This window comes from Tachypleus tridentatus, chromosome 12, assembly GCF_004210375.1.
Source record: "Tachypleus tridentatus isolate NWPU-2018 chromosome 12, ASM421037v1, whole genome shotgun sequence".
Taxonomy (NCBI): domain Eukaryota; kingdom Metazoa; phylum Arthropoda; class Merostomata; order Xiphosura; family Limulidae; genus Tachypleus; species Tachypleus tridentatus.
In genome coordinates this window covers 56,134,419-56,147,599 of record NC_134836.1, presented here as the reverse complement: position 1 = coordinate 56,147,599, position 13,181 = coordinate 56,134,419, and the positions used below count along the sequence as shown (strand labels likewise).

Below are 13,181 nucleotides of genomic sequence, written 5' to 3'. Positions count from 1 at the left end.
AAGAAGGTCGAAACGTTGTTCTCTCCTTATCAATAAAAGTGTCAATACCCATACCAGCCGTTCTGAGATACGTTTTGTTTTATTTCAAGTGAATTTCTCGTCATCAAGAAATGACGTTTAGACTTCCTTAGTCATGACGACCTTAAGAGGCCGTCAGCTAGAGACTCTGTTTCTATGCGTATTCTGGAATCTAAATTTCTGATAAATCAGACTCTCGTGTCGTTGTATCAGAGTTTTTGTCTATACATACACAAATCGTACTTACTTACCTGAAGTACACGCCTAAGAACAAGGGAAACATTTCTTGTAAGATTCTTTTAAAAATGGCTTTTAAATAGCTTATCGAGATTATGAAACACCAGATGAAATGTGGAAGTGTGAAAAGTGAATGTACTCATTAGTTTTCTCAATAAATGTATTTTTTCTTATAGTAAGTAATACAGTAGTACGTTTGCGTACTTTACTGTCAGAAACCAGCTTTCGATACCAGAAGTGACAAGAACAATGATGGCTCTTTGTGTAGCTTTATGCGAAATAACAAACAATAATTATCTGGTGCGTCCATCGAAAGGAATCGAGCGCCTGATTTTAGCGTTATATGTCCAAAAACTTACTGCTGTCTCAGCCGGGGGACTCAAAAAATGAATCTAGAAACGTCACTGAAGTACTTTTATGTACACAAAGTAAATAAATCAGTTGGTAACATTCTATATGAGAGACAATCTACACAGACATTTTGAAGATGTAATATCTAACTTATAAGGTAGTAAGTTGTAAGTTAAACATGTTTGGTAAGCTTACACTTCAGGTATTTAGTTTGCTTTAATTAAAATAAAAAAGATTATTTTTTTGATACAACACAATAACCTTAACTATAGATGGGGTATTAGTACTGTGGACAAATGTTTGGTAGTAATTTCAAGTAAAAATTTATATGTATTTCCAAATAAACTTTTAATTTGCAATAAATATTTTGGAAAAATATTTGTCATACATATCTTGCTAAATAAAATTTAAGAGCTGGATAACTGTATTATTGAATACTTTTATTCTTCCTAAACAAAGCGTATTTAGAAAATGGAAATCAAACCACATTTGGAAGACAAAAAGTAATATTTCTACTCACGTTTAAGGATAGCAAAATTTCACTATTATTTGAAAAAAAAATAATATTTATTATTTTGCTTTTGATTATTTCTGCAGTTGCATGCTTGCTAAATGAAATCGTGTTATTATCTGATGTTTTATATATATATTTTATTTGTTTTTATTCAGTGTATATGCTTTATGTGTAACGTCCACATGCTAAACGAAACTAGTACACCAATAATTATGAAATAGTCGCGGCTTCCACTCTATAATTTGATTATTGCATATAGCACTAAACTGTTTAACAGAATGTATCTGTAATCCAACATGTCTGCACTGGATGCTGCTTTTGCATGCCTTGTTTTGCTTCTGTTGTGTAGTGGTCAGTTTCAAGAGGGTCGAAGATTCCCGAAGGCGTCGAAGGACGATTGCAGGTAAGTTAGGTTACGCTATGACGTATATCAAACTGTCTCTAGCTTTTGTTACTTGTTACGTATATGCCTTAAGGAAGTGTTACATGTTTTTTTTATTAACCCCAGCGCCTTCACCTCTTCTAACTTCTTTCCTTATGTTCGCAAGAGATTAGTAAAGAGCTTGCAGTATGTTGATGAATCAGAAGGAATTATACTGGATCACGACAGTTGTTTAATCATTACGTATTTGAAAAAATATACATAATAAATTTACATTTTAGAGCTATTTTATAAAGGACACACAACCTATAAAGTTGCCTGGGTTATTTGTATTATCACTGAGAGAAAATAAGTAATCGCAGGGTTAAAAATTGTATGATTGTTTTGTTTAACACCAACAACACAAAGCAACATTACTAAGAATATGTCTTTATATGCCTTGTGGATATCTTTGTTAAAGTGATATCTGGTTAAATTAATAAAATGTTTGAATGAATCATGCAAATACATGTTTAATTTTATGAAACGTAAAACATTTCGTGAAGATATATTTGGTGTGGATATATATCCATCATAACGTTAGCTTGTCTTTCTGCAAGTGGTTTATATGAACAGATACAAAACTGAAACTTGTTCTACTTCTCGTGGCGTATTGTAATTTACACAAAAACGAGGTACATTACAATGAAACGATTTTAGAGGCCTCGCCATGTCGTTACTGTTCATGTCGTCATACCCGCTATGCTTTATCTGTCAATTGTTGTACCTTGATAGTCCGCAGTGTAATTTATATTGCAAAAGAGTCCGTAGTAAATCTTTCACGTCCAAAGCACGTCAATCATCCCTGTTTGCTTTCAATAATCATTTTACTGTGTAAGGACGACGATTTCTTAGCGCCAGTTTATAAGGTCTAATCGCATAAAATGGATAGGCACTGCGTTCGACTATTTGATCGCTATGTAATCATGTGAAATAACATAACCGTTTCATTCTCCTGCTACTTGACATATCCAAATTCTGAATGGATATGTCATGGAAAAAACCTGTGACGCTTTTCCAGATGGAGACTCTTCTAGATTACATTGCGTACTGTTGCTTGGGCCACATGGACGGCTCTCTTGTATGACCTTTTCATTTGTGGATTATTACCTGTTTCAAGACGCCACACTGTGCTTACAATAGTACAAATTAGTCTAGGTATTTTTATGGGTCGTTCTGTTACCCCAAGTTGATCCTCAATCGTTTGTTTTTTAAACGTTATTAAGTACAAGAGATATCCTCGTCTTGGAAATTCCAAATCCCTGATCTGAACACGTCTATATGATACTTGACCTCTGAACTCTGAAGTACTCTTTCGAAAGCTGTTGATTTTTCGGTGACATCTCACTACCTACAAAGTAAAAAGCAATGTCAAAATGTCATTCCAATATGTGCTGTTTCATTGCAACTGTCTATGGCTGTTTTTATATGACTTAAATAGTTTTGTGTAACACATTCAACTCTCTATGTTTCCTTTTACTAGTGTCTATTATTGAACCTTATGTCACATTACAGTTTTTACTGATTCTCTGTAACCTTCTCCAAAGATTGATTATTGAACCTTATGTCACATTACAGTTTTTACTTCTATTCTTTGCCTCTTTATTTCTACCCAGAAATACTAAAGTTTACGATTCCTACACAGGAAAGAATAACCAAAAATATCAATACTATAGTTTTTTATTATATTCTCTCCTAATATTGTAGTACTGAACATATTTTTATACCATGTTTGACAACAATTTAAACATTCTGGGCAAGAGATTTGTACATTCTTATATTATGTAAGTTTAGTGTAAAACACTTATCTAGTTGGAGCTCGAAAGCGTGGCCCAGTGTGCTTCAGCTACCAATTGTATAAAATCTAAGGTACAAGTTTTTCTGTTATGTTATAATGTGGAACACAGTCTTATTTATTGCATAATAATATTAGTTGTTTTAAATTCAAATTTTGGAAAAGTTTTCAATGTAATTTGGTACGGATTTAAATATTTGGCAAATAGAACGATAATTCACATAAATAATTTTATTTTCATTACTTTATTATTTGTACTATTAAAGTTTCTCTTTCTCTTGAAATAAAATCACCCTATTATACCTCTTCAGTCCGTAACTGTTCTAATTTAATCTAAATTTAGATAATTTATCTTTTCATATTACAGATACTAATAGTCCTTCAAAAAGAAAGACATTTTACCAAAGTTCAGAAAACGGACAAACAGGGTTCGAAAGGAGATACAGACCGATGTATGAAAACATGGTATTTTCACAAATATTTCCCAGAGGGGTATGTATATTGTTTGAATCAGTGATGTTATTTTACGCAACTACACTGACCTTAGTATGTTTATCAATATGGAACACGAGCACTCTAAGAATATATAGTCGTTGTTCGTTGTCTCAGAGCAAAGCTACACTGTTGGATATCTGCATTATGTCCACCATTGCGAATCGAGCCTCAGATTTCAGCGTTGGAAGTCCGTAAATTAACTGCTAACGTATCGGGACAATTTTAAACAACATTAGAATTTGCTACTAAAAATTACATAAACAACTGTGTGGACATGGTTACTATACGTTGTATTTCCTCACACAGCCAAGCACGGTTCAGTGGATAACGTGATGGACTGTAGAGCTTATAATCCTGGTTCGTGTCCCGTTGTTGTAAACATAAGTTGTGTTCTGTACTTTAGGCCGCAATAACTTAGTTCTTACTGTTCTGTCTAACAAGAGTTAGCAGTGTGTGTTGTTAACTAGTTGGTTATACCTTCTGCCCGGCATGGCCAGGTGGTTAAGGCACTCGACTCGTAATCTAAGGGTCGCGGGTTCGAATCCAATTCCCGTCACACCAAACATATTCGCCTTACATTAGCCATGGGAGCATTATAATGTGACGGTCAATCCCATTATTTGTTGGTAAGAGTAGCCCAAGAGTTGGCGGTGGATGGTGATTACTAGTTGCCTTCCCTCTAGTCTTATACTGCTAAATTAGTGACGGCTAGCCCAGATAGTCCTCGTGTAGCTTTGCGCGAAACTCAAAACAAACTAAACCAATCTATAGCTTCAAAAGTAGGGACGACTAGCACAGATTTCTACTGTGTAGCATTGCGCAAACATCAACGAAAGAAACACAACTTTGGTGTCAACAAAAAAAATATTGTTTGGATAAAACCCTCTAAAATATTTTAATAAACATTACGTTTGGCTTATTTGTGCTTTATTACTGTTAAATATATTTATCTATAAAATTAATGTAATAATCTGTGATTTCAGTTCTTCAGGAATTTGAGATACGTAGAAAAAAGTAAGACCCTAAAACCGTATTCTTTTCTGAAAACCGTATTCTTTTCTGAATGTTTTTATTTATTATAGCCGTATAATTTTTTTTAACTGTTTTAACTATATTTCTGTATTTTATTTAAGTATTATTTTCATTCATTTCATTTACTTTATTTTCCAAGCATGGTATTTCACACCAGGCAATATGAACGATATTTGTTTTTAATTTTTTTACAAATCGATTTCGTCAGTTTTTAAGTTTCTGAGTTGTGTTTTGCTCGTTCTATCACTATTATTTTCCTTTGTGTTCCTTGTTCAAACTTTTGATTTTTGCTTGCTTGTTTAATATGTTTCAGCCTAATAAAACCCCCATTCCTGCTGTGCGCATGCGCACAAAGTTATCAGAAGACCTAGTGCATGTTTATGAGAATATCCCTGGGCCAGATGCTAGTCCGACATCACCTGCTATTTCGACCAGTACATTACCCTCTCAAACCCAAGTTCACAGTCGATCAAATTATCCACGTCATCACAGATGTACCATAAATACATTTAGTAATTCTCTCACTAAAACTGTTTCAAACCCTAACATTTCATCTTCTACTGGACTAACGAATGAAAGTCAAAATGCTTTGCCGGCCTCTGGAGGTAACCAGGACAACACTGATGTGAAAGAAGAGTGTAATGGTAATTCCGTGGGAGAAACAACCAATACAAAGGTTGGTGGTAACATGTCAAACAAGTAGATTGCAGCTTTGAGAAGATAAAAAGCGAATATTTTTACGCAATTATGTAAAAGAAATGAAACTCGAATTAGTAAATTATATTTTTTGTTTTTACTAAGTTTTATTATTAAAAACATGGACTTCAAAATTGAAACCGTTTTTTCTGATTCTGATACTTGGATAGTTTGTTTTAACACCGAACACTATTTATTGCTTAGCGGATAAATGCTGAATGCACGTACGTTATTCTTGTGTGATGTTCTTCAGTGGCACATTCTAACAAATTTAAATTGAAATAATGAACAGTGTCATTCAATGAACTCAAGCGTGCCCTGCTGGTTGAAATATCGAATATGGGATTCCAGGTTCTCGGATGCGAGACGTGGCGTTACACAACAATGTGGCATTAATAAAATATAGTTGTGTTATATATAATGTAATCCTGCTATTCGGTTATGGATCTAGTCGTGTTAGGCCATAAAAAGATAACTCAGAGTTTTTCCTTTATATGAACGACATTTGCTTAATTTTCAGTCCCGGTCTGAAAACTTACTACAACTTATTTAGCGCACAAACTTACAAAGTTTGATAATCAGATTTTGTAATAAAGGAATCGGGTTGAATTATTCATGTTATAAATGGATGAAACTATGTTTAATTTCTCTAGTGGTTTTTGTTTCTCGGAGCTATATAATTGTTACCTTTAGGTGTGCAGCGCATATTAAGGATGTTAGTAGAAAGGTGCGTGGTTCACAGCTCAGAACCTTTTATTGTTGCAATGGATAGTAGTGAATATAGTATTAATTCTGATAATTTTTTTTTTTCTGTTTAAATGTTTATACTTGCAATTAACAGTAGTATATACGGATAAAAATACCTCCGAGGCTTCCATTGTTTTGTAGAAACCATTGTTTCGGAACTGTATAATTACTTGAAACTTCGTACAAACGGTGTTGAGAATATATCTAATGTGCATAATCAGACGTTACTTTATATGTTTATGTATTCTAAATGAAAAGTTTAAGTGACAACGCAAACAATTAGCGTGTGAATAGTCAACGCACGAAGAATTCATAGAAGTATCTTGCAGCTGAAAATGCCACAAAATTATTATGTAAAAAAAATAGTTTTGTGTTTAGAATTTTAATAAAAGGATATAATTTTTCTTGAAACACAATGCGTTGTTTACAAAGCATGTTTAACGAAGAATCATTTTTCTATTATAACCGAAAAGATTAACATCTGATGTAACCTAATACTGTGTAACATTAAACCAAATTTTCAAGTAATTACACATAACATAAATATTCTACTTTCAGGCTGCTACAACAAATACTAATGAAAGCTTAGTATATGCCGATTTAGCCTTACCTAACAGTGAAAGACTGGCCACGTTTAGGAAAGAAGCTCCCACTGAGTATGCGACACTAAAGTTCAACATGAGGGAAGAGGGACTTCCAGAGGGAAGTAAGTGTAAGTGTCACCCATTTGGATTATTAGACGAACTTCTTTTATTTTAAAACAAAAACTGAAATAAAAGCAGTTATAAAATTACAATATTTAGGTTCTGAACTTAAGATTATAACGTCAGTCTACAAAGAAACTTGTTGGTAAAAAGCAGCTAGAAAGTTAGCGCAATTATTATAGTTTTTGTTTGTCTTATAAGATGTAGGGGGCGCTACGGAGTTGATGACAGTTTATATCAGTAGTTGTAAACCAGGTTTCTTCATCCGCCGGTAAAGAAGCACAGTGTCGGGATTATATTATTAATATAACTTCAGTTTAGATAGTTTTATTTTGCATATTTCAGGTACTGGATAGACATAATATTGATCTGTGTTTGTCCTTGAATGAATGAGATACTGGGAAGACACAATAGTTATTGATCGAAGCTAACACCGAATCAGTAAATGAACAAAGAAAACCAATTTTTAAAAGTTTTGATATTTGCACTGAAAATTAACAGAAAGATGAACCAATATTAGTCTCTATCTAATATACAGCTAAGATTTTGGTTATAGGTGGGTCATTCCAACGAGAACAAAAAAACAAACAAATTCTTTCGTGATTTGTGAACAGTGTTAAAAATACGTTAATAACTAATGACATATTTACTCATGCAGACAGTATATGTGCGTTTTACTATAGCAGAGCCATATCGCGCTATCTGCTGTGTCCACCGAGAGAAATCGAACTCTTGATTTGATCGATGTAAATCCGTAGAATTATCGCTTCCCCTCCGGAGGACTCGTCCAGATAAATTGGTGCTAATACTAATGTTAGAAATGTAACCCACTAAAAGCAAAAATAATGGATTGATCACAGTCATATTAAATAGTTCGTCTACACATCTCCAGACCCATATTCGATCATTGGAAACCTACACTTACAGAGCACCACCCAAAAACCTTATTATGCTCAGTGTAGTCAACAGAGCACCACCCAAAAACCTTATTATGCTCAGTGTAGTCAACAGAGCACCATGCAAAAACCTTATTATGCTCAGTGTAGTCACTGTTACATTCCTCTATGTGTTGTAAAAATGGTTTCCAGTCTTTTTTTAAACAATATTATTAAATAAGCGTTAGTCAATGCCCCAGCAACAATACCACATGAACCAGATAATTTGTTTTTAGGTATTCTATATTCAAGTTTCTAGTACCATTGAACAAAAATGGACTTCTGTCCATACAGTTAAGAAATCGCTGGCGAATGGAGTCCCAACAATCAACGGCTTTTAGCCGTGAGGGCGTTATAAATTACGGTCAATCCCATTATTCGTTGATAAAAGAGTAGCCCAAGAGTTGGTAGTGGGTGGTGATTACTAGCTACCTTCCCTCTAGTCTTACACTGCTAAATTAGGGACGGCTAGCGCAGATAACCCTCATGTAGCTTTGCACGAAATTCAAAAACAAACAATTCTCTCAGTTTTTTTTTTAATTTAAACAATTTTAGCATCTTGTGTGCAATCGGACACTGTTAATCTACCTAGCTTCCTGTACTTATATTTTCTGACTTCCCTTTTAGAACATACATGATATGTAGGCAGTTACAAATATTATGATTTATTTTTTCTAATATTAAACTTTATTTTTGGAAAGAGTAGGAAATTTGTTATCCTCTACTTTGCAAAAAAATATTTGATGTAATTTGTAGCATACTGTAAAACACAAATAATGTTCTGTGAATAATCGATAAGTATGTTAGGGGTGTGGATAAAATATTTCATAATATTTCATACAAGACATGTTTGACAAACAACTCATTATTCATGTTTGACATTAGTTTCAACACTTGTGATGTATTTTCATAAATCTGTTTCTTAGCAGAAAAACTACGACAAGCAAACAATTTTTTTTATATGAATCGTAATGAGGTAAAATATTTTTTACCCACTAATGGTTTGGTATGTAAATTTGTTTACAATAAATCCTTTTTCTCTCTCTCGATATATATATATATATATATATATTTTAAGGCGTTCGACTCGCAATCCGAGGGTCGCTGGTTCGAATCCCGGTCGCACCAAACATGCTCGTCCTTTCAGCCGTGGGGGCATTATAATGTTACGGTCAATTCCATTATTCGTTGGTAAAAGAGTAGCCCAAGAGTTAGCGGTGGGTGGTGATGACTAGCTGCCTTCCCTCTAGTTCTACACTGCTCAATTATGAACGGCTAGCGCAGATAGCCCTCGTGTAGCTTTGCGAGAAATTCAAAATAACAAATAACATTTATGTATGACACGTTTTATTTTATTGTAAACAATGTAACCAGAAAGAAATATTTTAACGTTTCCTACTCTTTGAGAAGTAAAAAGTGACTTTCGTCAAGCCATAACTTATGTTTGTTTTACAGATCCCAAGATGGATTAAATAATTTGTATAAACTTATTACAAATCTAAAATATAAATATTTTTACAAAAACATTAATTATTTACATTCAGTATTGGGTTTCATGATAAAATTAATGCAATGCCTAATAAATTAATTAATTTACTATTAGCTTGCACTTCTTGTAACTTTAAATTTATTTTTTTTTACATAATTCTGTCCTTCGGATTTACAACGCTAAAATCAGCGGTTCGATTCCCCTCGGTGGACACAGCAGAAAGCCCGAAGTATCTTTCTAATAAGAAAAACACACACACTAATATGTAATTCTTACAAATGCAGACCATGTGTTTACATAAAATTCGTTTGTTATGTATATATGATTGTACCATTAGATACCAGCTCGCCCCCCACTAGTACAGCGGTATGTCTACGGATTTACAACGCTAAAATCAGGGGTTCGATTCCCCTCGGTGGGCTCAGCAGATAGCCCAATGTGGCTTTGCTATACTAAAACACAAACAGCTACCAGAAAACAACAACAAAGTAAGCATATAATATACTGAGATACAAACACATTAGGTAATTCTAGATGTTATTACACGTGGTTCAATAATGTGACGAAATAGTCGCTGAAAGACAAAGTAACTTTATCCAGTGTGGATATAACCCTTTATAGATATAACCTTCTATGGTTATAACCTCCTCATCTCACAAGATGAATTGAGTACTGGATATCCTCACTTTATATTAAGTTTTAAATTCAAATTCGGCATAGATAAGATTATCCTTCACGAATTCCTATTAATACATACACATACATATTGGAACCTGTATATGCATCTAATATAAACCTCTAACAAATGAATGTATTTATAGAGCTCTCTTCGGTCATTTAATGTTAAAGTGGAATTTCGCTATCCGCAGGGGATAAAGCTTAGGTACCATAGCCTAATTTCTAGTTTTGTTTTGTTAATCAAATTATTTATTTCAAATAAATGTAAAATTTTAATCAAAGATGTTTTAACCTGATGAAAATAAAAATTCAGATGCAGGGTTATAATCTACAGAAACAAAGGTGTTTGTTTGAGATATAGAATTTTTGAGAACTTGTATAATGTATTCTGTATGTATATATTTATGTTACTAATAGGCCTAAAAAGTGATGCAATCACATACACCGGAAGTTTGTTTTTCACATTCGTATGCTATATTATGCTATTACATCCATAAATAATTACTTCAATAAAACTCTACCTGATATTATATTACTAAAAGAAATAAATCTTTAGTTCGTAATTTCTTTTTCTCCAGGTTTTCCAGTTTCGTCGGCCAGACTTCAGTGACGATCGTATCTCCAATGAAGTGTATACATCTACTTGCATACATGTATACACATACGTGTTTATATGTATGAATATGTATAACGTGTATATGGTTTTAAATGAATGAGTTTGCATATGTTTCAACCTAATGTGCTTCCGAAAGACGTGGGTAAACATGTCCGGATACTTCGTCTTCTTCCAACTGATATAACTTTTAAAGCTAAATGCGAGAAAACTCGTGAAAACTACTCGCTTGGAAACAGGTGGAATTAATACTAAGGTTTAGAAGGGGAAAAATTAACCCTGTTAAAAACCTTAGTTTCGGCTTTACGCATCAGCAGGACTGTATTATAAAGAACGAAACTCAATTCATTATTACTTTGAAGAATATTATGTGTAACAATATCAGTGCTTAGTGTTATAGCAAACTAAAGAGAAGCGGTTCTTGTAGAATGAGCTAAAGGTTCGCAAGTGCTGAAAGCTAGAAAAAATACATATTTTTAATGAAAGTTTAAATAGGGTTAATATAAATTCATTTCTCGTTGTTTCTTGATTTCTCTTGAATAATTCTAAAGCATATCAACTCAGAAACAACAAATTTAAAAATTAAAACTTTTAAATGAACTACTGTTTTGCTCAATATTGACATTTTCTGTCGTTGTGGCTTACGACGACATTTAAACTGTTTCAAAATATGCAAGACAAAAAGTTTAAACATCTCTGATCAATATTTAGTCTTATATTTCATAAAGTATTTTATTCTACATTTCAATTCTTTTCAAATTTGGCCAATTTCAAGCTTTTAAGGGAAACACGCTTAGGAATCTGCTATTAAAGTTTCTTGTTAATCATTATAGTTTTGTGAAAAATCTTATCTTACCAGCGTAAGAAACATTAACATTTGTAGAGTTCCATAGATGCAATATTTATTATAAATACTGTAGTTGGTAGTGACGCAAGAAATAATGTCTAAGAAAATATAAGTTTGTCATTTACAGTGTTTCTACTAAGATAATTGGACGACGGATTTGAAAATTATAATTTTAACCCTACACTTGGACTTTCTGAGTTTGTTTTCGAAGCTGAACAGTCTAACGAAGTCGGATTTCTTTGCTTAACAAACAGTTATAAATACATTTTTATGTTACACTGAAAGAATTGTTGATTGGTTATTTTGACGACGATTATCAGTCAATATGAGAAAGGTAAATAGTTGCTCTATTGATGAATGATGAATCTCCATTAATGGAAATAGAATAATTCCTTTACTAATTACAAACTACGTTTAAGAAATTAAAAAAAAAACATCTTGTGAGTGTACTTACTGTACTTAGATATTATGTTTAAATTGTTGTCTGAATTATTTGATTTGCGTCAATTATTAACTTCATTAATAAAGTCTTGCAAATTTTTATATATCGATTTTGTTATTGAATAAAGTTATTAACTTAAGAGATTAAATTTCTCATCAAATAAGCATGGCTTCATTTGTTATGTACTATGATTTATCTCGAACGAGTTTCGGTGGACTCAGCAGATAGTTCGATGTGACTTTGCTGCAAGAAAACACACTCGAACAAGTTTTCGATTTATTGTATTACGTACGTTACGTCTTACGATCTCAAACAGCCGGAAATCTTGCTTTTAATTTAGAAGTTAATTAAATATCGGAATATATCAAATTTTTGAAATTTGCCAACAACACTGATACACACAATTTTTGTTTCATTAACGCAAATGTATTTTTATATACCAACAACAATAAAATTTATTGTAACGGTTGTAACAAATAACGGTTCACATTCAAGAGTTTTACAAACTTACAATATTTATTCTTATATCTGGTCTGGAACTGAATATTTTATGGACTGTTCACGGAAAGCGAATTAATTCTATGTTAACACATTGGTAGAATTAGCTTGCTGATTCACAGACACACGTAATTTCTTCACTGACGAAAATAGCTAATGTTCTTTTAGAAACATCAATGTCCGAAGTTAATTCGTTCAAATTCGTAATGCTCGAAATCTATTAACGTTTCTGGTCAAATATCTGTAGTTTTCCAAATAATAAGTGTTTATCACAATTGTAGCTTTCGAGACTTATAGCACAATGACTGTAGCAAACTAACAATATTTTATTGTTCCATGGTACATCGATTTTTAATTTTAGGCGAAACTCTCGAAAGATTACCTGACAAAACTATTCGAAGATACGCTAGGGTTTCATTGTTGATTCTTACTCTCAGGAATCTTCTACAAATTTAGAAAACATGTGGGACTTGCGCAATAACCATTGAACAATACGTTACATGCATTTATATATATATATATATATATTACACTGAAATAAACATCAATATTAAAATAAATATACATTAGGACTAAAATATACTACAGAACCATAATAACAAACTCTGCAAAGTCTATAATGTGTTTCAAGTTTTGTTTATGTGCGACTTGTTCCGTAGTATTTTATGT

The 13,181-nt window shown here is 32.7% G+C and overlaps 1 protein-coding gene across 1 annotated transcript in view; it reads left to right on the top strand.

Moving 5' to 3' along the window:
• LOC143235626 (hemicentin-2-like) overlaps nucleotides 1-12,119 on the top strand; it is a 290,444-nt gene extending 278,325 nt beyond the window's left edge. The window contains exons 14-16 of the mRNA XM_076473859.1: nucleotides 3,704-3,828; nucleotides 6,865-7,018; nucleotides 10,691-12,119. The gene's annotated coding sequence lies outside the window, so the exon portion shown is untranslated. The remainder of the gene's footprint in view (nucleotides 1-3,703; nucleotides 3,829-6,864; nucleotides 7,019-10,690) is intronic.
• The last annotated feature ends 1,062 nt before the right edge of the window (nucleotides 12,120-13,181 follow it).